Genomic DNA, 25516 nt, shown 5'->3' on the forward strand with positions numbered 1-25516 from the left:
GTAGGTTAATTGGCTGGGTAAATGTAAAAATTGTCCCTAGTGGGTGTAGGATAGCGTTAATGTACGGGGATCACTGGGCGGCACGGACTTGGAGGGCCGAAAAGGCCTGTTTCCGGCTGTATATATATGATATGATATATGATAATCAAAGACTTGTCCCATCCCAGTCATTCCTCCTTCTCCCTGCTTCCATCAGGCAAAAGGTACAGTTTTGAAAACGTGCCACAACAGATTCAGGAACAGCTTCCTTTCCTTTGTTATCTCTACCCCCATTGCAGACTTTGGGCTTTGTCTATGAAATTGTTGCGCTACGATGATGAGAACTATATTCTGCACTCTCTTTCATCCCTTCTACTTTGTCTATCGTACTTGAATTTGATGCGATTGTATTTGTGTAATTACCTGATAGACTGTAATTGAATGGCATGCAAAACAAAGCGTTTCACAGTATCTCAGTATATGTGAGAATAATAGACCTAAAATAAAGAAAACTGTGTAAAATAGCACAAGACATTTGAGCAAAAAATGAGCAAGAGCAATTCAATAATCAATCTGTATTTCAGATGTCTTAGCTGCCGTAAGAAGCAAGGTTGCCTTTGTTTATGCTCAAAGGCTAAGCACGACATCTTGGGCCCTGGCACCAGGGAGGCAACACACCTTCCTCGAGTCTCGCCACAGAATCTCCTGCCCGCACCTCTGACAATGGAGTCACCCACCACTATGGCTCTGCCTGATGTCGGTCTCGCCGGTCGAGCCTCAGTGGCAGGTTTCGAGTCACAGATCTGTCCGCCGCTCTGACTGGAAGCGTCGTCTGCCCCGACAGCTCCCCAGAGGGTGTACCTATTTTAAACGAGGTACTTCCACCGTGGTCTCCTGCACTAGTTTCATCCCTTTCCTTTGCGTCTCTAACTGTTGCACCTCTTGTACTCTTGGAGTCACGACCTGACTGTAGGTCCTGTCCGGGAGACTGTAGGTTGTCCCGGATGGACCGCAGGTCATCCAGCTGCTGCTCCAGTTCTCTAACACTGTCTTTGAGGAGCTGCATCTGGACACGGTTCCCACAGGTGTAGTGGTCAGTGACACCAGCTGACCGCTACACCTGACTTCACACATCCTGCAGCCAACACACTGCAGTAATATTCCTGCCATCATGCCAATAAGTTTAAATATCAGTCGAAGCGATCATAGGGTGGCAGCTCCTCGAACAGTGGAACCTGGCACCTCACATTCAAAAATCACATTCATGAAAACAAATGTCCTGACAATATGCAAACAGCTGTGTAACTCTACCACAATAAAGTGTTCACATGTACAACCTGAAACAGGGGCCACATCCCCAGTCTCAGGATACTTCAAGAGTCAAGAGTGTTTAATTGACATATGGACCATAACGCAACAATGAAATTATTTCTTGCAGCAGCATAAGAGGACTGTAAACACAGTGCACGTAGATAACACGAAGAACAAAAAAAAAGTTAAAGAACGTTTAAAAAAATACTTTTCGTGAAGGCTGATATCAATGATGAAATTCACCACTACATCAGCACGCCAACACAGCTTTTGTTCAACTCAAGATCAACAACTCAGACTAAGCACAAAACTCATGGCAAGGGAAACAGAAGTGGGACTGATGGGATTGTTCGGGGGTGTGGGGGGGGGGGAGGAACAGCATAAACTGTATGACGGAATGGCCTCCCGTTCTCATAACAGTTGTCGCCATGTAAATGTCGCTCACTTACAGAGTGAACTGTCCAAACAAAAACCTATTGACATGAAGGATTTGAACCTGGTGGACATCTGTGCTCTGATGCTCCCTGAACATGGAACATAGAACAGTACAGCACAGGAACAAATGTCTGTGCCAAACATGATACCAAGATGAACTCATCCCATCTGCCTGCACATGACCCGTATCCGGTCATTCTTGACATGTCCATGAGCCTATCCAAAAGCCTCTTAAGTGCTGCCATTTCGTCTGCCTCCAGCATCACCTCTGGCAGCTCATTCCAGGCATCCACCAGCCTCTGTGTGAAAAAAACACCACGCACATCTCCTTTCAAGTTTGCCCCCCCTTGCCTTAAAGCTAAGCCCCCTCGGCTTTGACATTTCTACCCTGGGAACAAGATTCTGATGATCGACATGAAAATTTTGAACAACCCAATAATCAGTGTAAATTAAAGAGAGGCACAAAAATCTGGAGTAACTCAAAGGTACAGGCAGCATCTCTAGAAAGAAGGAATGGGTGATGTTTCGGGTCGAGACCCTTCTTCAGGCTAGTTAGGGAAATGAGAGATAGAGACAGCGATGTAAAGAGATAAAGAACAATGAATTAAAGAAAAAGTAACGATGATAAAGGAAACAGGCCTGTTTCTTTTATCATCATTACTTTTTTTATCTCTCTACATCACCTTTTTTAATCTCTCTACATCATCCAGGTTTTTGTGTATCTTCGGTTTAAACCAGCATCTGCAGTTCCTTCCGACACAGTCAGTATACATCTATCCATTTATACTTGGCCACTACATCTGCAACAAAAGTAGTGAATTCAGTGTTTCTTAGAAGAAGCATACAAAGCTTATTCCATGGTATTTATTCACAAAATGCTGGAGTAACTCAACAGATGCTGCCTGACCTGCTGAGTTACTCCAGCATTTTGTGAATAAATACCTTCGATTTGTACCAGCATCTGCAGTTATTTTCTTACACAAGCTTATTCCATGGTTCAGCAGGTCAAATTCACAGTAACATTAACTCATAATAGTTCATAAAAGCATAAATCACACTTAAGTTGTACATAAATTGACTCTGCAAAATGATGGGGAGGGCTGTGTGGTGCCCATGGGATTACTGGGCCGGGTCCAGCCCTCTCTGCAGCCTCTCATGTCCCTGTGTATTTAAACTGCCGTGCCAGCGCAACGAGTCAGGATACTTCCTATTGAGAGGCAGGAAACAGGAAATTCACAAACCCAAAGATTTCTGAGGAAATCACAATGTAGGGCAAAGCAGTCGAGAGTGAGGAACTATGGCTGAGAACATAGTTTGAAAGTGGATTGGAAGCAGTCCACTTTCCAGTTAACTCTTGCGTATACCTATGTCTTCATGATGTAATATCTTCAGCTGCATATACATTGTATCCACTATATAGATAGTACTCTAGATGCATATATTGTGTTTGTGTGAGTGAGTGAGTGAGTGAGTGAGTGAGTGAGTGAGTGAGTGAGTGAGTGAGTGAGTGAGTGAGTGAGTGAGTGAGTGAGTGAGTGAGTGAGTGAGTGAGTGAGTGAGTGTGAGTGAGAGTGGTGTGTGTGGTGTGAGTGAGAGTGAGAGTGAGAGTGGTGTGTGTGTGTGTGTGTGTGTGTGTGTGTGTGTGTGTGTGTGTGTGTGTGTGTGTGTGTGTGTGTGTGTGTGTGTGTGTGTGTGTGTGTGTGTGTGTGTGTGTGTGTATGTGTGTGTATGTGTGTGTGTGTGTGTGCGCGTGTGCGTGTGTCTCTCTCCTTCCCTCTCTCACTTCCTCCACCGCTCCGTCTCTCCCCAATTAATCTCAGAAGCTGTACACGTGGGTGTCTTATCATGTACGCCATTAACAAACACTTGAGTGCAGTTAAGGGCAGGAAGCCAATCACACAATTTTTACTTTTAAATAACAGGAAAGCGAAGAAATCTGATTATGAACATTTAAGTCAAAAGCACCAACAAGAGGGAAAGATTTTGTTTTAATGTGCGACCATTCCTGTCATCAGGGTCACCCAGAGTAATTCACAGCTGGTGAGGATCTATAACAGAATAATCACAGCTTTAGTGGAGGCAAATGTGATGTCCAGTTTGCACCCAACAGAATCCCACAATGAGCAGTGGCATAAATGAGCAGTTAATGTGTTGTGGTGACATTGCTAGAGGATAAAACTAGGCCATTACTTCAGTTCACTTCTTCGAGTAGCGCCATGGGATCCTTTCCATCCAATTAAGAGGGCAGAAGGTTCACATCTCATATGGACGATGGCACCTCCCACCGTGCCTTTCCCCCTCAGTCTTGCCCTCAGATGCCAACTTAATTGAAGTCCCGGGAGCAAGCTCAGATGCTCTGCGACCTCTGTGAACTTGGTTTGAAGTCATCCAGGAGTAATAGGGCTAAAATCGCATCCTGTCATTGAAAGGCCTGATGTGCAAGGAACAAGCAATGTCACTGTGGTGTAATAGGAAGCAATCGGCTGAGGAGGCCTGTCTGAGGATGGCTCACAAAGTGCAGTCCTCATGTTTAATGGTTTGTAAAATCACCCATTACCGCATATTTAGTGGACAAGGCAGCACGGAAAGTTGTGATAAAACTACCTAAATAAGATGAATGCCTTGTCCATAACAACCTCACCTGCTCCCGTGTAAAGGGGTCAAATTGTCACTGGTCTATCACAGATTCTATCTCCTCATTGCAGACAGTTAAGGGCCCGTCTCACTTAGGCGATTTTAAGGCGACTGCTGGCGACTAGGCTGTCGCCGACAGTTCACCGGGGTGTCGCGGGCATGATCGCGAGGAGTCTTCCCAGAGTCGTAGTGGATCTCAGCGTGTCGCTGAGAAATCAACCTGTATGAAATTTCTCGGCGACAGCTGGCTTGTCGCCAGGTATGGTTGCTTATTGTGGGCGCTGTCGCATGCTGTCCCCAGGTTTGCTAGGTTCTCTTAGATGCATTTAGAAGCACATAATATTAAAATAAGTAAAGTCATTTCAAGATACCATTAAAATATTTGTGTTTAACCAATTTATTTACCGTCAGGACATTTAACAGGTAGATTGGAGGCGACAGTTTGACGGTCAGGTAAGCCTGGGAATTTTTGCGATGTTTATGGCCATCAGCGATCACATTTAAATTAAGCTCCCAACCCAGATATGCAACCCAGAAACTAGATATGCATCTCCTGTACATTTTCAAAGAATGCCCACACACTTTTCACAAAAATCCATTTAACCACTCTTAAAATTAAATTTCTTAATGCTGCTATTAGTAAACTGGAAGTCAATCCAGTTTATGCCTTGTTACCGTGAAGCTTGGTTTTCAAGTAACCCGGGCAAGATGTTATATTTCAAAACTCTCGTACTTACTGACTTCAGTGATTTCAGCGAAAATTAGGACGCCGGAGAAGCATTGACAGCGTGGGAATTTTGCGATGTTTCTGAAGACGGTGTAATCTCGACCTGACTCGGCATTGTCGTGGTCATTGTCGTCAGGTAAAAGAAAATTTTGGCGATCTGCTACGACTTTGACAGTCGCCGGCAATCGTCTAAAAAATCACCTAAGTGGGACAGGCCCTTTAATCCTTAGAAAATAAATATATATAGTGCGTTGCCAATGCTGTTGTCTTTACTTGATTGAGAAAGCTGATTTAGACAAATGGTTGATGGTGAAGGAATAGGACACGAAGCAAAGGTTGTGATTGAAGAAATCAGGTAATATCTTTTTATCCAGCTGTAAATAACTGTGTGCAATAAAGTACAATGTAATTGAAAAGTCCAGAATAAAGGGGCTTAAAATAATTAATGGAACGTCTGCAAACATAAAGGGCAGAAACTACGATAAAGTTCAGCTGATCTGGAAATATAATTGAAAATAACACGGATCAACTTGTTGAACAGGTGATTGATGGTCAACATGGGCTTTGTGGGCTGAAGGGCCTGTTCCAATGCAACATCTTTCAATCAATTTAATATTTTCAGCTCTATGAAAATATTTGACAATGAGCCATATCGTTTCTCTGATACATTATATGAAAAGCACAAGGTTCTGTTCGGACAATCCTCTTGGTTCATCAGACCTATAAATAGTGATCAGATTTGTCCTCCATTGTTAGAGTGAAGCTCAGTGCAAATTGGAGGAACAGCACCTCATATTTCACTTGGGTAGCTTACACCCCAGCGGTGACCTCTCGAGCTTCAAATAGCCCTTGCTTTCCCTCTCTCTCCATCCCCTCCCCCTTCCCAGTTCTCTCAAAAGTCTTACAGTCTCTGATTATATTCCATCTCTGTCCCACCCACTCTCCCGATATCAGTCTGAAGAAGGGTCTCGACCCGAAACGTCACCTGTTCCTTCTCTCCAGAGATACTGCCTGTCCCGCTGAGTTACTCCAGCATTTTGTGTCTATATCAGATTTACCTTGCCTGATTCAATGGTGAGAAACCGGTGCGGCATGCATGCTGTATACTCCACCCATGAAAAGTTACACTTATTGCTTTAACTGGCTGTGAGAACTGTCTAAAAGCTTTAAATGTTCCTTCAACATTTATAGTATTGTTCAAAACTCGATAAAATTAATTAAATAAATTCAAAATAAAAAAAAACCATTTTAACATCAGGTAAGTCAAAGTCAAAGTCAAAGTCAAAGTCAAAGTCAACTTTATTGTCAATTTTCAGTTAGTTTACAGACAGAAAATCGAAATACCGTTTCCCATAATCCCGAGGAATAAAGTGCATTAAATTAAGTTAAAATTAAAAAGGCACAGCAAACAACAATCAATATAAAATATAGTCATTTCAATGAAAAAAAGATGAAGATGAATATATTACAATAAAAAATAATGAACAGTAGTGCAAAACCTGTCCATAGCAACGTTAAAAAAGTGTCTGGTGCTGGATGTGCGTGTGTGTGGGGTGTTAAAGTCCAGGTCCCATAGGGGCAGGGGAGAGAGGAGGAAGGGAGGGGAGAGAGTTCAGCATCCTGACAGCCTGGTGGAAAAAACTGTTCTTTAGTCGGGTGGTGCTCGACCTCAGGCTGCGAAACCTTCTCCCTGAAGGCAGGAGGGTGAAGAGGCTGTTGGAGGGGTGGGACGGGTCACCCACAATGCTCAATGCTTTGCGGGTGAGGCGGGTGGTGTAAAGGACCAGGAGTGTTGGGAGTGAGGCACCAGTGATCCTCTCAGCAGTGTTCACTATGCGCTGCAGGGTCTTACGGCTGGAGGCTGTGCAGCTTCCGAACCACACGGTGATGCAGCTGCTGAGGATGCTCTCAATGGCGCCTCGGTAAAAAGTGTACATGATGGGTGTGGGGGCTCCCGCTCTCTTCAGCTGGCTAAGGCTGGCTGTGTGATCGTATTTCTATGCTTTGGACTTGGGACTTTAGTGATACAGTGCGGCCCACCGAGCCAACTCTGATCAGCAATCACCCTCGACACTAACATTATCCGACACACTAGGGACAATTTACAATTTTACCGAAGCCAATTATCCTGCAAACCCGTACGTCTTTGGAGCGTGAAAGGAAACTGGAGCACCCGGTGAAAACCCACGCGATCACAGGTAGAACGTACAAACTCCATGCAGACAGCACCCTTAGTTAGGATCTAACCTGGGTCTCTGGCGCTGTAAGTCAGCAACTCTACTGCTGCAACACCGTGCCACCTCCTGTCCACTGATTCCACAGCTTAAGGAACTCTGAGGAATTCAGATTTGGAGCAGAGTCAAGCAATTACCAGAAAACAGCTGCCAGCTACCAATAAAAATGGATATGGTTTTAGAAGGTTTATGGATCATTTCTACATGTTGAAAGAATTCAGAAATTTTGAAAGATTTTAGACAGCATTCAGGGACAGCTAAACTGGGAACCATGGCTTTCCACAACTGGAGCTCGTTCTCGTCCTGATGCGATAGGTTCAGAGGGACTTGGGTCAGGGGTGGGCAATTGGGACTCGCTTGGAGGGGACATCTTGGTTGGCATGTTCGAGTTGGGCTGAAGGGCCTGTTTCTGTGCTGCATAATTCTATAACTCCATAACTCAATTTAGGATCCGTTTCCTATGCCAGGTTCATAAGTTCATAAGACAGAGCAGCAGAATTAGACCATTCGGCCCATCAAGTCTACGCCACCATTCAATCATGGCTGATGTATCTTTCCCTCTAAACCCCATTCTTCCTGCTTTCTCCCCGTAACCTTTGACACCATTTCAAGAATCTATCAATCTCCGCTTTAAAAATGATGGTCTCCACAGCCATCTGTGGCAATTAATCCCACAGATTCACCACCCTATGGCTAAAGAAATTCCTCCTCATCTCCTATCTAAAGGTACGTCCCTTTATTCTGAGGTTGTTCCCTCTGGTCATGGACTCTCATGCTGGTGGAAATATCCACTCCACATATCATGTTTTTGTTTAGTGAAGCAACGACGATGCAAATTAGTTGCTGTGTTTATAACAGTTACTTCAGCTTAGTTATCCTTAGATTGTGGATAGTGCTATCTTTCTGCGCTAAAGATGTTTCCGATGATTGGGGAGACCAGAACTAGGGGGCATAGTCTTAGAATAAGAGGGGGCTCTTTTAAAACTGAGATGAGGAGAAACTTCTTCACTCAGAGGGTGGTTAGTCTGTGGAATTTGCTGCCTCAGGGAGCTGTGGATGCAGGAACGTTAAATAAATTTAAAACAGAAATAGATTATTTTTAATAGACAAGGGAATTAGGGGTTACAGGGAGCGGGCAGGGAAGTGGACATGAGCTATGGTTAGTATAGTAAGACCTGAGTAATCTCAAGAACAAGTTTCAATCGCCTAGCTTGGGGTCGGAGAGGAATTTCCCGGATTTTTTTCCCAAATTGGCCTGGGTTTTTATCCGGTTTTTCGCCTCTCCCAGGAGATCACATGGTTCTTTTGGGTGGGAAGAAGGGCGATAGTGGGAAGGGGGTTGGGGTAGGATCAGCCATGATCGTATTGAATGGCAGAGCGGGCTCGAGGGGCCGGTTGGCCTACTCCTGCTCCTATTTTCTTGTGTTCTTGTGTTCTTGTTTTCTTCTGAGCTCTCGTTTTGGTTTGTGATATTGCTCACCAGAGACCCTTCTTCAGTCTGAAGAAGGGACTCAACCCGAAACGTCACCCATTCCTTCTCTCCCGAGATGCTGCCTGACCCGCTGAGTTACTCCAGCATTTTGTGTCTGCCTTCGATTTAAACCAGCATCTGCAGTTTTTTTTCCTCCTCATCAGAGCAATTGGGACTACCTTGTAACATATTGTCTCCAGAGACAAATAATTGATCTACTGCAAGTTATTGTTTGAAGGGATTCAGCAATATCAGACATAGTGGTGCACCGCATTCAATTTATCCAATCCCTGACTGCGAGATACTGACTCAAAGTCTTTACAACTTCTCGTATACAACTGGACCAAGTAGGAAGCTGGGAGATTGTGTCATCATTAACCATCCGTCATCGTCAATACAATAATAATTTGAAACAGAAAATCGAAGTTAGTGAAAGTCCAGAGAGGAGTTGGAAGCTTCCAAGAAGGAAATGGTGGTTTAATTTTTTATCAGATAGACAGATAGCAGCATCTGCAGTTCCTTTCTACATGCTCCAGAGATGCTGCCTGAACCTCTGAGTTACTCCAGCACTTTGTGGTCTATCTTTGGTATGTACCAGGATTAGCAGTACCTTTCTGCACATGCATTTTTATCAGAATGCATTTGTATGCAGTTGTGGAGCAAGGGAATCATGAAGTTCATTCTCAGTCAAACAGAAACATAGTTACTCGATCAATCTTCCACCTTGAGGAAGGGGAGAAAGATATGTTCATCTCATAATGTGGTCCACACACTCTCTCTTTGGTTGTACAAAGCATGTGTTTCTTATAACTCTAGGACTCTAGTGGCCCAAACGTGAACAAATAGGACTAACATAGATGGGGCATCTTGGTTATTGGGGACATGTTGTGCCAAAGGGAAGAGAACAGAGGGAACTAGAAGTAAACGCACATAGCTTCTTGAAAATAATTTCAGAGATAGATAGGGTGGTCCATTTGGCCTTCAACAATCAGGGCATTGAGTAGACAAGTGGAGATGTTAAGTTGCAGTTGATGATGATGCTGCATTTGGAGTATTGTGTTCAGTTATGGTCACCCTGTTACAGCAAGGATGTCAATAAGCTGGAAGGAGTGAATTTAAGATTTACGAGGATGTTGTCAGGACTCGAGGGCCAAAGCTACAAGGATAGAATGGGCAGGTCAGGACTTTATTTCTTGGAGCAAAAGAGAATGGGGGCTGATCTTATAACGGTGTATAAAATCATGAGGGTAATAGATAGGGTGAATGCACAGAGTCTTTTATCCAGAGTAGGTGAATTCAAGAACCCAAGCACGTAGGTTTGATGTGAAGGGGAAGGATTTAATCGGTACCCGAGGGGCGACAGTTTAACTCAGAGGGTGGTGGGTACATGCAATGATTTGCCAGAGGAGATGGTTGGGGCAAATACAATAACAATATTTAAAAGCCATTTGGACAGATACATGTACAAGAAAAGTTTAAGGGTCAAATGGTTCGCTTGGATGGGCCAGCACGAACAGGTTAGGCTGAAGGGCCTGTTCCCATGCCATGTGGCTCATCGTCTCTACGACTCTGTATCATTTGGTTTTCGAATTAGTTACGTTACCTGCATGTTAGCGTTCAGTGATTTGTGCAAAAGGACACCCAAATGTCACCAAACATCAGCAACTTTGCATCTCTCACCTATTAAAAAATACTTAATTTTATGCCAAAATATTATGCTAGGATTCAGTGGAGTGCCAGAGGCTGAAGGATGATCTTATTGAGGTGCATAAACTCATGAGCGATATAGATAGCGAGAGCACACAGAGTCCTTTATTAAGTATAGAGGAAACAAGAGCCGGAGGACAGATGTTTAAGGTGAGAGGGGAACTGTATAATGGGAACCTGAGAGGTAACTCTTTCACTCAGTGATGTGGGTATAAGGAACAAGCTTGGATGGGTGGCACGGTGGCGCAGCGGTAGAGTTGCTGCCTTACAGCGAATGCAGCGCCGGAGACTCAGGTTCGATCCTGACTACGGGCTCCGTCTGTACGGAGTTTGTACGTTCTCCCCGTGACCTGCGTGGGTTTTCTCCGAGATTTTCGGTTTCCTCCCACACTCCAAAGACGTACAGGTATGTAGGTTAATTGACTGGGTAAATGTAAAAATTGTCCCTAGTGGGTGTAGGATAGTGTTAATGTGCGGGGATCGCTGGGCGGCGCGGATTCGGTGGGCCGAAGGGCCTGTTTCCGCGCTGTATCTCTAAATCTAAATCTAAAAAGCTGCCAGAGCAGATGGTTGAGGCAGGTACTATAATAACATTTAAATGTCATTTGGACAAGCACATGAATAGGGAAAGTTTAGAGGGGTGTGGACCAAACACGGGCGGGCAGGTGGGTTGAGCTTACATGGGGCATCTTGGTCAGCATGGGCAAGTTTGGGCTGAATGGCCTGCTTCTGTACAGTGTTACTCTATGACTCTGTCAAATCTTTGCTTCAATTGGCTTGAAACCGTGGCTTTGTGTGGAAGGCGCAGAGTAGTTTAATCATATCAGTTCAGTCATTTCCATTACAACAGTGACTCTGGGTGTCAAAGCGGTGGCTGCTTTATGACATTCTGAGATTGTGTGCGGCTCCAGAAAGATGTAGGAGCTTCATTTCTGTCATGTACTAATGTCAGAATACTGAAGCAACAAAACTGATCTGACGATATGATTGCAATGTCGGTGATTTGTGATCTCTGTGTTTAAGAGTTGTAGATTGTGTTAAGAGATAAAAAATAAATAACGGCATGAAAACAGATTACTGGGATGCAAAGCTAGAAACAAAAGTGTGAAGTGAAAAGAAAGGAAAGAATCTGAGATGTACCATGTGCCTGAAAAGATTTGTTTCAGGTATAAAGCCAATGTTAATGGTATTGTTTCAATTTATGAATAATCACTTAGAAACAATAGGTGTGTGTAATTAGTTGTTGGTGTAAATTGTATCGAATGTTTCCACTTCTACTAAAGATAAAAGAGGAAAACTTAAAATTATCCCAGTGACATTCAGAATTAGTGTAAAACATTCAATCTCAAAGGGAAAAAATGAGCCGATAGATGAACAACAGCTTCACAAAAAGGCTCTAAGCGCGTGTAAAGTGTGCTGCTGCTGATGATGACAATTTACAGGCTGCTTCACCCTGCTGACAGCTTTCAGGCAGATGCATTTTTCCCATTTGGCTGCGGCTCACATCTTAACCTCCTTTGATTGATCGGGCAGCCTGTGCACAGTCAGCAAAACAGGCTCCTTAGCATTTCCAGCATAACCCGCGATAGGCTCTTGCAATGTTACTGCCCCAAATTTCTGTGCGGTGACTCCACAATGCTCCAGTTAAGAGTCATCAGCAATGGTGAAGTGGCTGTCATACAATTCATAGTTCATAAGTTCGTAAGTGATACGAGCAGAATTAGGCCATTTGGCCCATTAAGTCTACTCCGCCATTCAATCATGGCTGATCTATCTTTCCTTCTTAACCCCATTCTCTTGCCTTCTCCCCGTAACCCCTCACACCTGTACTATTCAAGAATCTATCTATCTTAGTTTAGTTTAGTTTTAGTTTAGAGATACAGCGCGGAAACAGGCCCTTCGGCCCACCGAGACCGCACTGATCAGCAATCCCCGCATATCAACACTATCCTACACACTAGGGACAATTTACACTTATACCAAGCCAATTAACCTACAAACATGTACGTCTTTGGAGTGTGGGAGGAAACTGAAGATCTCGGAGAAAACCCATGCGGTCACGGGGAGAACGTACAAACTCCGTATAGACGGCACCTGCAGCCGGGATCGAACCCTAGTCTCTGGCACTGCAAGCGCTGTAAGGCAGCAACTCTACCGCTGCACCACCTGCCTTAAAAATATCCATTGACTTGTCCTCCACGGCCTTCTACATAGTTGGCATCAATCTGCCTTTATTTAACATGGAGCTGCCCAATAACAATTCCACGCCACTTTTTAAACAAATTCCCTCTTTCACATTAATTTCAGCATTCTCTCTTATGAAGTAGAGAGATGGGAAATGTCAGGTTTGTAAGGGAAGCTTTGGATGGTTTTAAATAGACATGACCATTGTGCCGAATGTGAACTGCTTGGAACAGCTTCCTTTACATGAGGCTAGAATGGATTATAAACACCCCCATTACTTTAATAGCTCACAGGAGTCTTCTACTTGAGAGAAGATGCCATCAGTGAGTCTGAAGAAGGGTCTCGACCCAAAAGCTCACCCATTCCTTCTTTCCAGATATGCTGTCTGACCCACTGAGTTACTCCAGCTTTTTGTGTCTATCCCAACTTCTATACTCAATACACTGACTGATAAAGGCCAATGTACCAAAGGTCTCCTTGACCACCCTATCTACATGATGCTTCTTTCAAGGAACTGTGCCTGCACTCCTAGATCCTTCTGCTTTATAACAATCTCCAGGGGCCTACTTTTCACTGTGAAGGTCCTGTCCTGGTTTGACTTCCCAAAATTCAACACCTCACAATTATCTGCATTAAACTGCTTTAAACATCTCCTTAACCCACTTCCCGATTAAGCAAGATCCTGCTGTAATTTTTGATAATCATCTTCACTATCTAAGAAAAAGTCCACTTTAGTGCCATCTGCAAACTCACTAATCACTCCTGGTGTATTTCCTTCCAAAGCATTAACATAAATCACAAACAACAATTGGCCCAGCACTGATGCCATCAGTGAGTCTGAAGGGACTCGACCCAAAACCTCACCCATTCCTTCTCTCCTGATATGCTGTCTGTCCCGCTGAGTTACTCCAGATTTTTGTGTCTCTCCTGCATTCAGATAAGTACCAATCCGCAGGAACGTCATTTGCAGGGATGAGAGAAAATCTGTTTGGAAAATGCTGAGATCAAATGGGAGAATGTGACGCTGGAGATAACATTGGGACGAATGGCGATGGTGTTCAGTTTAACTTAATTCATGAACAGTAATATTGGAAAGGACATGAAAATTAATCATTTTGACTTACAAATCATCTACCCTTCACCACACATAGCACTGACTGCCATTTTAATGCCTGATCGTATTTTGGTAGCTGAAGTGCGTGTTGGGAACAGAATGAATTTCATCTCGTGTTCTTTGTGATCCGACAATGGTTTTACAATGGTTATGGGTTAAATCAATGCGTTACAATTTAACCCTACAATGGATTAATTCTTGGTCAGCTTCCTAACCATTGCTTAAAATCTTGCAAATCTGGCTCTTTCAGAGAACATGACCACTGGCTGGAAACTTAACCAGATGCAATGTGAGATCTCAATCTTTAATCTGGAGATATGGATGGTCTTGGTAGCTTGGAACTTTCAGACCACTGCCTAACTTCTATCCAAAAGCACTTCTTCCCCTGACCCACCAACTCTTCCTCATCTTATTTCAGTCTTGATGACCGAAAACTACCCATGTCAAATACCCACAGAGGCAACTCAAGTCAAGACAGACCCATCTAGGCTGGTGTAGGCATGTCAGGAAATTCCCAACGACTCTAATACAATGTCAAATCTAGGAGGTGAAGGTACTGGTTTATACCAAAGACAGACACAAAATGCTGGAGTAATTCAGTGGGTCAAGCAACATCTCCAGAGAAAATAGATCATTGACGTTTCAGTTCGGGACCCTTCTTCGGACTCTAATATGATCATCAGTTGTTGCCATTGGGGGAGTACCTCAAAGGAAGAGCAGACACACTAACTCTAATTACAGTGAGTAATAATCCCGAGATAAACAACATCTGAAATTGAGATGTGGTACATATTTCCCTGGATTTTCTTCGTCAAATTTACAATCAGAGACATGTAAAGGGTTAGGCGAGATGTGCAGGCACTTGGGATGTGGACACAGTCAATAGAAAACAGAACAAATATTGCTGTCAGACACGATGAAAGTTCAAATAACAGCAACAAATAGTCAACTGGTTAGTTCTGAAGATAACATCCCTTCACTGAAGGGCACAGGATTGGCAGTAATACCCATAGCAACTCTGAGCCTGGGTCAGTGTAAAGGAAGGTCAAGCAGCACAATACAGATGCAGGTATATAAGAGACTATTAGTTGAGCTGCTATCTCCAGACGGGCAGGCTATGAAATACTACAGGTTGATAAAGAGATAGAAGTTAAAACCTGGTTAGAGTCAAACCTTTAATGAACCAAAAACATGCCATTTATATTCTGTGCTAGGTACTTACCGTATTAGTCATACAACATAGCAACAGGCCCTTTGGCCCAACTTGTCCATAACGACCAAGGTACCCCATCTAAACTGGTCCCACTTGTCTGCATTTGGCCCATATCCCTCTCAATCTTTCCTATCCATGTACCTGTCCAAGTGTCTTTTAATTGTTGTTGTGGCACCTGCCCCATCTATCTCGTCTGGCAGCTCATTCCATATACTCACGACCCTCTGAGTGAAAATAAAATCTTAAAATAATTAACATCTGCACCAATTGCCTTCTTGCATGATTGAAATATTGGAAGGCCTGGAGTTGTACTTAATTGGAGTGAGACTCTACTTCAGTCTGAAGAAGGGTCTCAACCCGAAACGTTATCCATTCCTTCTGTCCAGAGATGCTGCCTGTGGCACTGAGTCACTCCAGCATTTTGTGTCGATCTTCATTGTAAACCAGCATCTGCAGTTCCTTCCTACACATACAGTAATCCTATTTTGCAAGGGAGAACACCTGGGAAACCACGATCACTGTATAATAACTTTCAAAGTGCAGGCGGAAACAGATGATTGGAAAATTTACTACAAATTCCAAGTTTTGAAGGACTAATCTAAACTTACTATCAGAAGATATGAAGTAGATTCATTGTTTAGTGAAACTGGATGGGAAAGTAGCTATTGCAGAATATAAATGCCAGAGTTTTGGTTGATTGAACCAAAAGGAGCTGGAACATCATGCAAAGTTAAAAGAAGTCAGTGTTGGATGAAAAGTCAAAGATACATGAAGAGTTTTTGTTAGGACAAAGAGGTATCGATGACGTTTTCTCAACATTTTTTGAAACACAGCAAAATGATATGAGGCAATGAATACAGTTAACATACCCAACTACAATTATGAGAAGGTTTGAAGAAATGTGAATCAAAAGTAATTGCAACAGCAAAAGAAGATATTTCTGCCATATTAAGAATCAGAGGATCACTAAAGTTTACACAGTGCCACTAAAAAATTAGAAACATAGAACTTCAGCTGCTGGTTTACAAGTGAAGACATAGAGTGCTGGAGTAGTACAGCAGGTCAGGCAGTACCTCAGGAGAACATGGATACGTGATGTTTTGGGTCGGGGCTTCTGCCAACCCGATACATCACTTATCCATGTTCTGCTGCTATGCTGCCAGATCTGCTGAGCTACTCCAGGACTCGGTTTCTTCTTCCATCCTTAAAATTTGATTGACCGGTTTGAATGGACTAGGTCAAGTTATCTAGCGTGACAATGCTTTATTTTTCAATAATTTTCAAACATGCAGATGAAGTAGGATTATATTTATACAATAACATTATTGTTGAACAAAGCAATATAATATACTTCCTGCAAAACACATACATTTGCCATCATTGGATATCATTGGATACAATTGTGACTTGGAGAAATCACTTCCCTGATCTGTGGTGGGCCCCACACACCAAGAGCCTCATATTTAAAGTTGTTTTTACATGTTAATTTTATTTTATAACCTACACATATTTCTTAATTTAATTTAGATTAGTTTAGTGTAGTTTAGAGATACAGCGCAGAAACAGGCCCTTTCGGCCCACCGAGTCCGCGCCGACCAGCGATCCCCGCACATTAACACTATCCGAAACCCACCTGGTATAATTTTTACATTTACCAAGCCAATCAACCCACAAACCTGTACGTCTTTGGAGTGTGGGAGGAAACCGAATATCTCGGAGAAAACCCACGCAGGTCACGGGGAGAACTCTGTACAGACAGCACCCATAGTCGGGATCAAGCCCGGGTCGAACCCGGGTCTCCGGCGCTGCACTCGCTGAAAGGCAGCAACTCTACCGCTGCGCCACCGTGGCGCCCATTTGCTCCGGTGATATGAGTTCTTTTGAACCCATATTTCCTCGGACCAGTTCCACTGAATCACTTCCTTTCACTCAACCACTGGAGCTGTGTCTTCAACTGACTAAACCAAATGTTTTGAAATTTCCACTTTAAATCAGTCACTCCATCAAACTTGTCCTATTTAAGATCTGCCTCTTGATCAAACTGTTGACCATCCATCCACTTCCCCCCAGTTTCAACTTTTGAGGCATGCTTTATTTCCATATGTTTCCAGTGTATTTTCCTTCATTTGAAGCACCATTAAGTGCAATTGCCATAGTCTTACCATGACACAGTGTAGAAAAAAAATGTTCAGACTTAGAGCGTAATAAAATCTGATATTGAGCAAAGTTCAATATCTGGATACTAATTGAATTATTGATCTCATACCTATTTGCATAGTGGACCCAACCAAGCAATTCTGATTGGTGATTAGGGTTGCCAACTGTCCCGTATTAGCCGGAACATCCCATATTATGGGCTAAATTGGTTTGTCCCGTACGGGACCGCCCTTATCCTGTATTAGGCCCGGACAGAGCTGTAGGCCCGCACACTGTAGCCCGAAGGCAGAGCAACCCGCCTCCCGGTCCGGGTGGCTGCCATTGGTGAAGCGGGAGCACCTGGCTGCTGGCTAGGTGAGGTCACGTGGGGCACGGGGTGGTGACGTCACACTTTGTCCCTTATTTGGGAGTGAGGAAGTTGGCAACTCTATTGGTGATGCAGCTACATGCATGACTGTCAATGAAATTAAGTTTTGTAGTAACCAATATCTCATAAGTTCATGAGACATAGGAGTAGAATTAGGCCATTCAGCCCATCGAGTCTGCTCTAACATTTGATCATGGCTGATTTATTTTTCCCTCTCAACCTCATTCTCCTGCTTTCTCCCCGACATCCTTACTAATCAAGAAGATATCAATTTCTGCTTTAAAAATACCCAATGGCTTGTCCACCATAGCTGTCTGTGGAAATAAATTTCACAGAGTCATCACCCTCTGGCTAAAGAAATTTCTCTTCTCCTCCATTCTAAAGGTACGTTGTTTCATTCTGAGGCTGTGCCCTCTGGCTCGAGACCCTTCCACTACTGGAAACATCCTCTCCACATCCACTCTATCTGGGCCTTTCATTATTCGGGTGATTTTAATGAGATTCCCTCCTCATCCTTCCAAACTCTACTGTGTCCATTACTATGGCAACACCATATTGCTGAGATTCTCGTCCCGGATTCCCTGAACTGCAGCTTTAACATGGTTGAGAATGTAGTACAAGCCCATTGCATAGAAACAGAATTGATATCAATATATTTACCATTTCAATAACTTTGAGAAGATTGATATTTAACATTAGAGAAGCCGAGATTTGAAAGATATTTATATTCTGAATTCTATCTTCTTTATATATTATAGTTGTGCAGTTTAGTTGGTGTGATAAAGTCATAAGACTGAGGGAAAAGTCAAGATGAAAGATGTGTAGTGTTGTAATTTTAAGGAGTACATTCTGAGGTGACTGATGGTGCAAAGAGGCATAGTGTAAGCTTGGTAAATTATAGAGCTGTATTTTTACCTTGATATTTCCCTGGGGTTATCAATCAATGGCAATAAACATTGTCAGATTCTATGCCGAGTGACAAATTATAATGTAATACGTTGTGTAAAGTTGAAAATTGGTATCACTTACTTAATGTTGGGAGGTGTGGGTCTGGTATTAGATACATCAGTGGTTAAATCACTATAACGGTCCTTAGGACCTGTTCCCTTATGGATACTAATGATGACCTGCTCCCAAAGACGTCAGTCAGACAAGCAATTCTAGATAATTGTACACCTTTGCAAATTTATTCCTGAAATCAAACAAAGAGCACAGGCTGTAAATGCAAATTTTAGGCTGGAGACTACTGACTGGACACAAAGTGCTGGAGTAACTCAATGGGTCAGGCAGCATCTCTGGAGACCATGGATAAGTGATGATTCGGGTCAGGACCCTTCTTCAGACTGATTGTAGGGAGGGGTGAGAAGAAAGCTGGCGATAACCCTCAATTTACAGCAACAAGATGGCTTTAGTTGTAACAAATGATGAATTTCTTCGTCCCATTTTCAATGTAGAATTGATGGAATGGTTGTTTGGAGAAAGCATGAAGAGTCCGAAGTAGAGTCCCGATTCGAAACATCACCTATCCATGTTCTCAAGAGAAGCTGCCTGACCCATTGAGTTACTATAGCATGTTGTGCCCTTTTGGTGTAAACCAGCATCTGCAGTTCCTTGTTTCTACAGACTAATGACTAGCTTGCATTGCATTAAATAAGCTCTTAGCCACACAATTTGATGTCTAAAATAAGGTAACTATGAGGGGGAGATTTTTATCTTTAAATTCTATGATGCGATAATAAAAGGCAGAACTTTACTGACAAGGGGCACCAATCAATAATTCAAATGCTGACGTCGGCATGCATGTTTTGTAGCCAAACCAGATTGGTCTCACTGAACTCTGTACCTTGCAATGCCATGGGTCCTGAAAATAAAATTTCACGTTTGTAATCAGTTTAGAGATAGACAGAGAGTAAATGCTGTGCCAGTTGGCGAGAGTGAAGGAATTAATGAAGGAAGATCAGAGGGTTGAACATAAGTTTCTGTAGAGGCCATATGGGAGTGAATTATCTGCTTTACTACTGTAAATTCAATGCAATTTAATGTAGCAGCTTTGTTGCAAAGTTAACATGACCTTGCAGAATGCATTCAATGCTGTGTATGGTCCAGAGGTTTGAGGGGAGGCAAGTGTCAAACCGTTTAGGAACTAACTGTGATGAGGGAGGCAATATCCTTTAATTCATCCACTCATTCCAGGAGGTTTGGGTATAATGGCATGCGCATAAATGGGACATTGATCCCTGCGAAGTCACTTTAACAGAAATAAATGGTTCGAAGCACTAAAAGCAGATGGCTGTGTCGCGGTAGAATGAGTTGTTTATATACATCCAGGACAGGCTCACAACAGGATGTCAACCAAGGGCAGTAAAAGCTCGCCCTGAAAAATCGATACACAATGTTTAACAAAGAACTGAACGGTTGACAGTGTGTGGAGTATGGTGATACCATAGGGAGATGATAAGAATAGGTCTTGACCCCAAAAATAGTGACAATTGCAAATTGTTGATTACCGGAAATATAAGATGTGCATAAATTACAGTTAAAACATAATTTTTTTGATTAATAATATTAAAGTTTACCTCAAATTTCCTGATGATACCACCAATTTGCAAGCTCTATTTAAAATTTTATTAGATATCCAGACACATTGGAACAGTCTCGACTAATTTAGTTCTATCATATACGTACGGGCTCTTATACCAAATAGATTTCTAAAGACATTTCCTTCATAATTATTGTTAAACTGTATTTTTATGCTAAAGTTTATGTTATGGGTCAAAAGACAAATTAATGTGTTTTTTTTGGCTCCTGCTCTGCTTTAACATTTAGCTCATCAAATTTAAAGTCAAAATTAAATTCAACAAATTTTGACACAGATAAGGAAAAAGGTGTCATGCCGCTCACATGTTATCACATACTCATTACAACATTTTGCAGGCCCATCAAGATTATATGATACGATACGATACGATACGATAGAACTTTATTTATCCCAGGAGGGAAATTGATCCGTCAACAGTTATAAAAACAGAAAAAACATAAAATACTTGAAACATGAAATTAAAGTGACGAGTGGAAAGGATTGGGGATGTGCAAAGATTAGGGGGGGGGGGGGGGGGTGGGGAGTGAGTCTCAGTCTCAGTCAACCGCACGACAGAAAGGGGAGGAGTTGTACAGGGAAGGAGGATCTCCTGTGGCGTTCTGTCCTGTGTCTTGGTGGAACTAGTCTGTTGTTGAAGGTACTCCTCAGGTTGACCAGTGTGTCATGGAGGGGGTGAGCTGTATTGTCCAGAATGCTCCACAGTTTGAGGAGCATCCTCCCCTCCAAGACCACCTCCCATGTATATGGGCTCCAAGGGAAGTCAATAGTCAATAGTCAATAGTCGTTTATTTGTCACATACACATAAATGTGTAGTGAAATGAAACATTACCCGCAGTTGAAACACTAAGACCAATAAGAATAAAAAGAAACATCCATCACAGTGAGTCTCCTCCAGTCCCTTCTCACTGTGATGGAAGGCCAAAATGTATTTTCTCTTCCCTGCCGTCTTCTCCCGAGGTCAGGCTGTTGAACTTGCCACGTCGGGGCGGTCGGGGCTCCCGAAATTGGAGCGCCGCGCCGGACGGTGAAAGGTCCACGGCGGGCCGACCCAAGCCCCGTGATTCGGGGCGGGCGAACACGCTGCCTCTGCCAGAGCTCCCGATGTCGGCCCCCACCCAGGGGCCTGCGGGCTTCCGACGTCCACGCGGCCCGCGCCGGAGCCTCCGGAGACGAGTCGCAGCCGCTCCCGCAGCATCCGCAGGCAGCCAGCGCAGCAGATGGTGAGTCCGGGCCATGGGCTCTGCGAACCAGAGCCCCAGGTGGTCCCAGGTGCATGGTCGGTGGTAGGCCGCAGCGGGAACGGAGACACGACACAGAAACAAAGGTCGCGTCTCCGTTCGGGAGAGAATTTTTTTTTTTTACAGTTCCCGTTCCCTCCCACCCCCTCCCCCCCACATAACATACAAACACTACACCATATTAAAACTACAATTCATACAAAAACAACAAAAAACACAAAAGACAGACGGACTGCAGGCAAGCCGCAGCAATCCTTTCCCTCACAGGCCTCATAAGAAGGGTCTTGACCCGAAATGTCACCTATTCCTTCTCTTCAGGGATGCTGCCTGACCCGTTGAGTTACTCCAGATTTTTTTGTCTATCTTGAGATCAAATGAAAGCTTAATTCAATAAACCTGAAGTCTTTCAATGCTCTTTAATTAAATCTGGGCCAATTTCTTCAATATTTATAGATAAATTTGAGTGATTATGTGAGACTGCTGATAATTGGAATACATGGATATCTGATATGGGAGATAAAAATGCCATGTTGAAACAAATCTCTGGGAATAAGAGATTGTTGGAGAATACTAAATTTCAATCATGGGTATGAGGATTTTTTTTAAATCTTCCCCACACTAAAACAAATCAAGATTAAGATCACATGAAGAGTGCAGGATAGAATTTGCAAAAATGACTCTTGTGGAAAATTCAGAAACATCCTGATATCTCATTATTATTTTTAACGACAGAACATGTTTTCTTAAATTTTGGAAATGAATTGTCATTGTAGATAGTGGAAGTGGAACATAAGAAATAGAAGAAAGAACAGACCATTTGGCCCTTCATGCCTGCCCCACTATTCAATAAGATGAATAAGATCTTTTACTTCAGCACAACTTTCCTGCACTTTCCCCACATCCCATAATTCCTCTATTATCCAACAATCTGCCAATCACAGGGTGGCATAGTGGTAGAGATGCTGCCCTACCATGCCAGAGACATGGGTTTGATCCTGACCATGGGTGCCGTCTGTTTGGAGTTTGTACGTTGTCCCCGTGATCTGCATCCGGATTATCTCCGGTTTTCTCCCACACTCAAAAGAAGTACAGATTTGTAGGTTAATTGGCTTGGTATAAGTTTAAATTGTCACTAGTGTGTGTAGGATAGTGTTAGTGTGTGAGGAACGCAGGTCTGTGCGGACTCGGTGGGCAAAGAGCCTGTTTCTGCTCTGTATCTCTAAACTAAACTAAACTAAACTAAACTAAACTGCGGCACGGTGGCGCAGTGGTAGAGTGGCTGCCTTACAGCGAATGCAGCGCCGGAGACTCAGGTTCGGTCCTGACTACGGGTGCTGTACTGTACGGAGTTTGTATGTTCTCCCCATGACCTGCGTGGGTTTTCTCCGAGATCTTCGGTTTCCTCCCACACTCCAAAGACGTACAAGTTTGTAGGTTAATTGGCTGGGCAAATGTTAAAAAAAAAAAAATTGTCCCTAGTGGGTGTAGGATAGTGTTCATATGCGGGGATCGCTGGGCGGCGCGGACCCGGTGGGACGAAGGGCCTGTTTCTGCGCTGTATCTCTAAACGTAAATCTAAAAATCTAAACTAAACAGCAACCTCACAGGTCTCTTGGGCAGAAAATTCCAAAAACTCTCCACCCTCTGGGAGAAGAGTTTTATTCTTTTTGTTCTGAATAGTCACTAGCCAAGAAAATTATTATCCCTGAAATTACTCCGACACAAAGTATGTTTCAATTAAATCACCTCTCATTCTGTTAAACTATAACAGAAACTTCCTTCATTGATGATGGCTTTCCATTGGGTCAAATCTTGTAATAAAAGCTACAGGATCCAAAGTAAGAAAGAGGCAGGTGAGAGGCTGGAAGTCGATGAAAGCAAGTTCCACAGATAGGATGGACAGTAGTACAGGAGGGAGCGAGGAAGAACTGTTGGATTAACTTGCATTTAATTCAATGCAAGAGGCCGAAGATTTACGACGACGTTGCCAGGAATCGAGGGCCTGAGCTATAGGGAGAAATTTGGCGAGCTGGAGCTTTATACCATTGAGTGCAGAAGGCTGAGGGGTGATCTACTGGATGTGTATAAAAATCTTGAGGTGAATTGATAGGGTGAATGCACAGAGTCTTTTATGCAAGGTAGTGGGATCAAAAATCAGAGGACATAGATTTAAGGTGTGGGGATAGATTTAATAGCATCATGAGGGGCAACGTTTTCACTCTGACGGTGGTAGGTATGTGGAATGAGTTGCCAGAGGGGGTATTTGAGGTAGGTACAATAACAACATTTGAAAAGGTACTTGGACAGGTACATGGATAGGAAAGGTTTAGAGGATCAATGGCCAAATGGTTCAAGCATAGAAGGGGCATCTTGGTCAGCACAGATGAGTTGGGCTGAAGGGCCTCTTCAATGTTATGTGGCTCAATGTTTCTATGACTCTATATCATATGACTTTCTAATTGATTGCAATACCTGCATGTTAGCTTTCAGTAATTTGTGCACAAGGATACCCAGCTCTCTCCAAACATCAGCATCTTTGCATCTCTCACCTTTTGAAAAATACTCAATTTTAATGCAAAATCAATAACCTGATGCTTCTGCATATTTTGTTCTATTCGTTGTGTCCACCTATTGCCAACCTCTGTCCTTAGATTAAAGGAGGAATGTGTCAATATCAAGTTATTCATATCATGACATTTTGGTAACAATAAAAGGATACAGCATTTTGTTACCAATAACTGGAAGAATTGCAAGATATTAAAAAAGTTCTAAAGATGAAAAAATCTTGTCAATCATAGAGTCATAGAGTGATACAGTGTGGAAACAGGCCTTTCGGCCCAACTTGCCCACACTGGTCAACAATGTCCCAGCTACACTAGTCCCACTTGCCTGTGCTTGGTCCATATCCCTCCAAACCAGTCCTATCCATGTACCTGTCTAACTGTTTCTTGAACGATAGGATAGTCCCAGCCTCAACTACCACCTCTGGCAGCTTGTTCCATACACCCACCATCCTATGTGTGAAAAAGTTACCCCTCGGATTCCTCTTAAATCTTTTCCCTCACCTTGAACCTATGTCCTCTGGGCCTCGATTCCCCTACTCTGGGCAAGAGTCTGTGCATCTACCCGATCTATTCCTCTCATGATTTTATACACCTCTATAAGATCACCCCTCATCCTCCTGCGCTCCATGGAATAGAGACCCAGCCTACTCAACCTCTCCCTATAGCTCACACCCTCTAGTCCTGGCAACATCCTCGTAAATCTTTTCTGAACCCTTTCAAGCATGACAATATCTTTCCTGTTACATGGTGTCCACAACTTTGTTCTAAATGCGGTCTCACCAACATCTTATACAACTGCAACATGACCTTACAACTTATATACTCAATACTCTGACTGATGAAGGCCAAAGTGCCAAAAGCTTTTTTGACCACTTTATACACCTGTGACTTGACCTTCAAGGAACCATGCACCTGGATCTGACCTAATTGTTCAAATTACATAATATTGCTTGTTCAGATACTTCACTGCAATCCTGCCCCAATCTTTGCAAAGATGTCTTGGAGACACAGCTCCAATCTGACACCGAGCCTTTGTGTTAAGATGCTGAGTGTTGATGGTAGCTTCTGTCATGGGACCCTTCATTGCACATGTCTACTACTTGCTTTATGCTTCAGGACAGATTGAAATGCTGTTCTGGACTTTATCACAGTTCTGTATGTTAAGATCACAGACCAGTTTTTAAACCAGTAAAGCTATGAAAAACACAAGACCAATTAGGTTTCTGGACCGAAAGCTGGAGGTGAAATAAAGCAATCACTTAAGAAACAAAATGTAGCAATGGTAGAGAGTTGAGTTATTTTGAATGATGAATTAAAATGGGCCTTAAAGTTCTTCTTATGGGTGTTCATCCAATTCTGGCCTCCTGAGCAACACAAAGTTAATCTCTTAGGATTGAGAATGACTTGCTTTCACTCCATCCTCATGGGCTCTGTGATGATTGACGAGGACTGACTGCTGCACTGTGGATCAGCGGTAGAGTTGCTGCCTTAGAGCACCAGAGACCCGGGTTCGAGCCAATTGAGCTATTCCACTGTTTAGTGTCTCGCCACCTCATGAGTTACTGAAAACCTCAGATTGCA

Source organism: Rhinoraja longicauda, chromosome 32 (genome assembly GCF_053455715.1).
Source record: "Rhinoraja longicauda isolate Sanriku21f chromosome 32, sRhiLon1.1, whole genome shotgun sequence".
Taxonomy (NCBI): domain Eukaryota; kingdom Metazoa; phylum Chordata; class Chondrichthyes; order Rajiformes; family Arhynchobatidae; genus Rhinoraja; species Rhinoraja longicauda.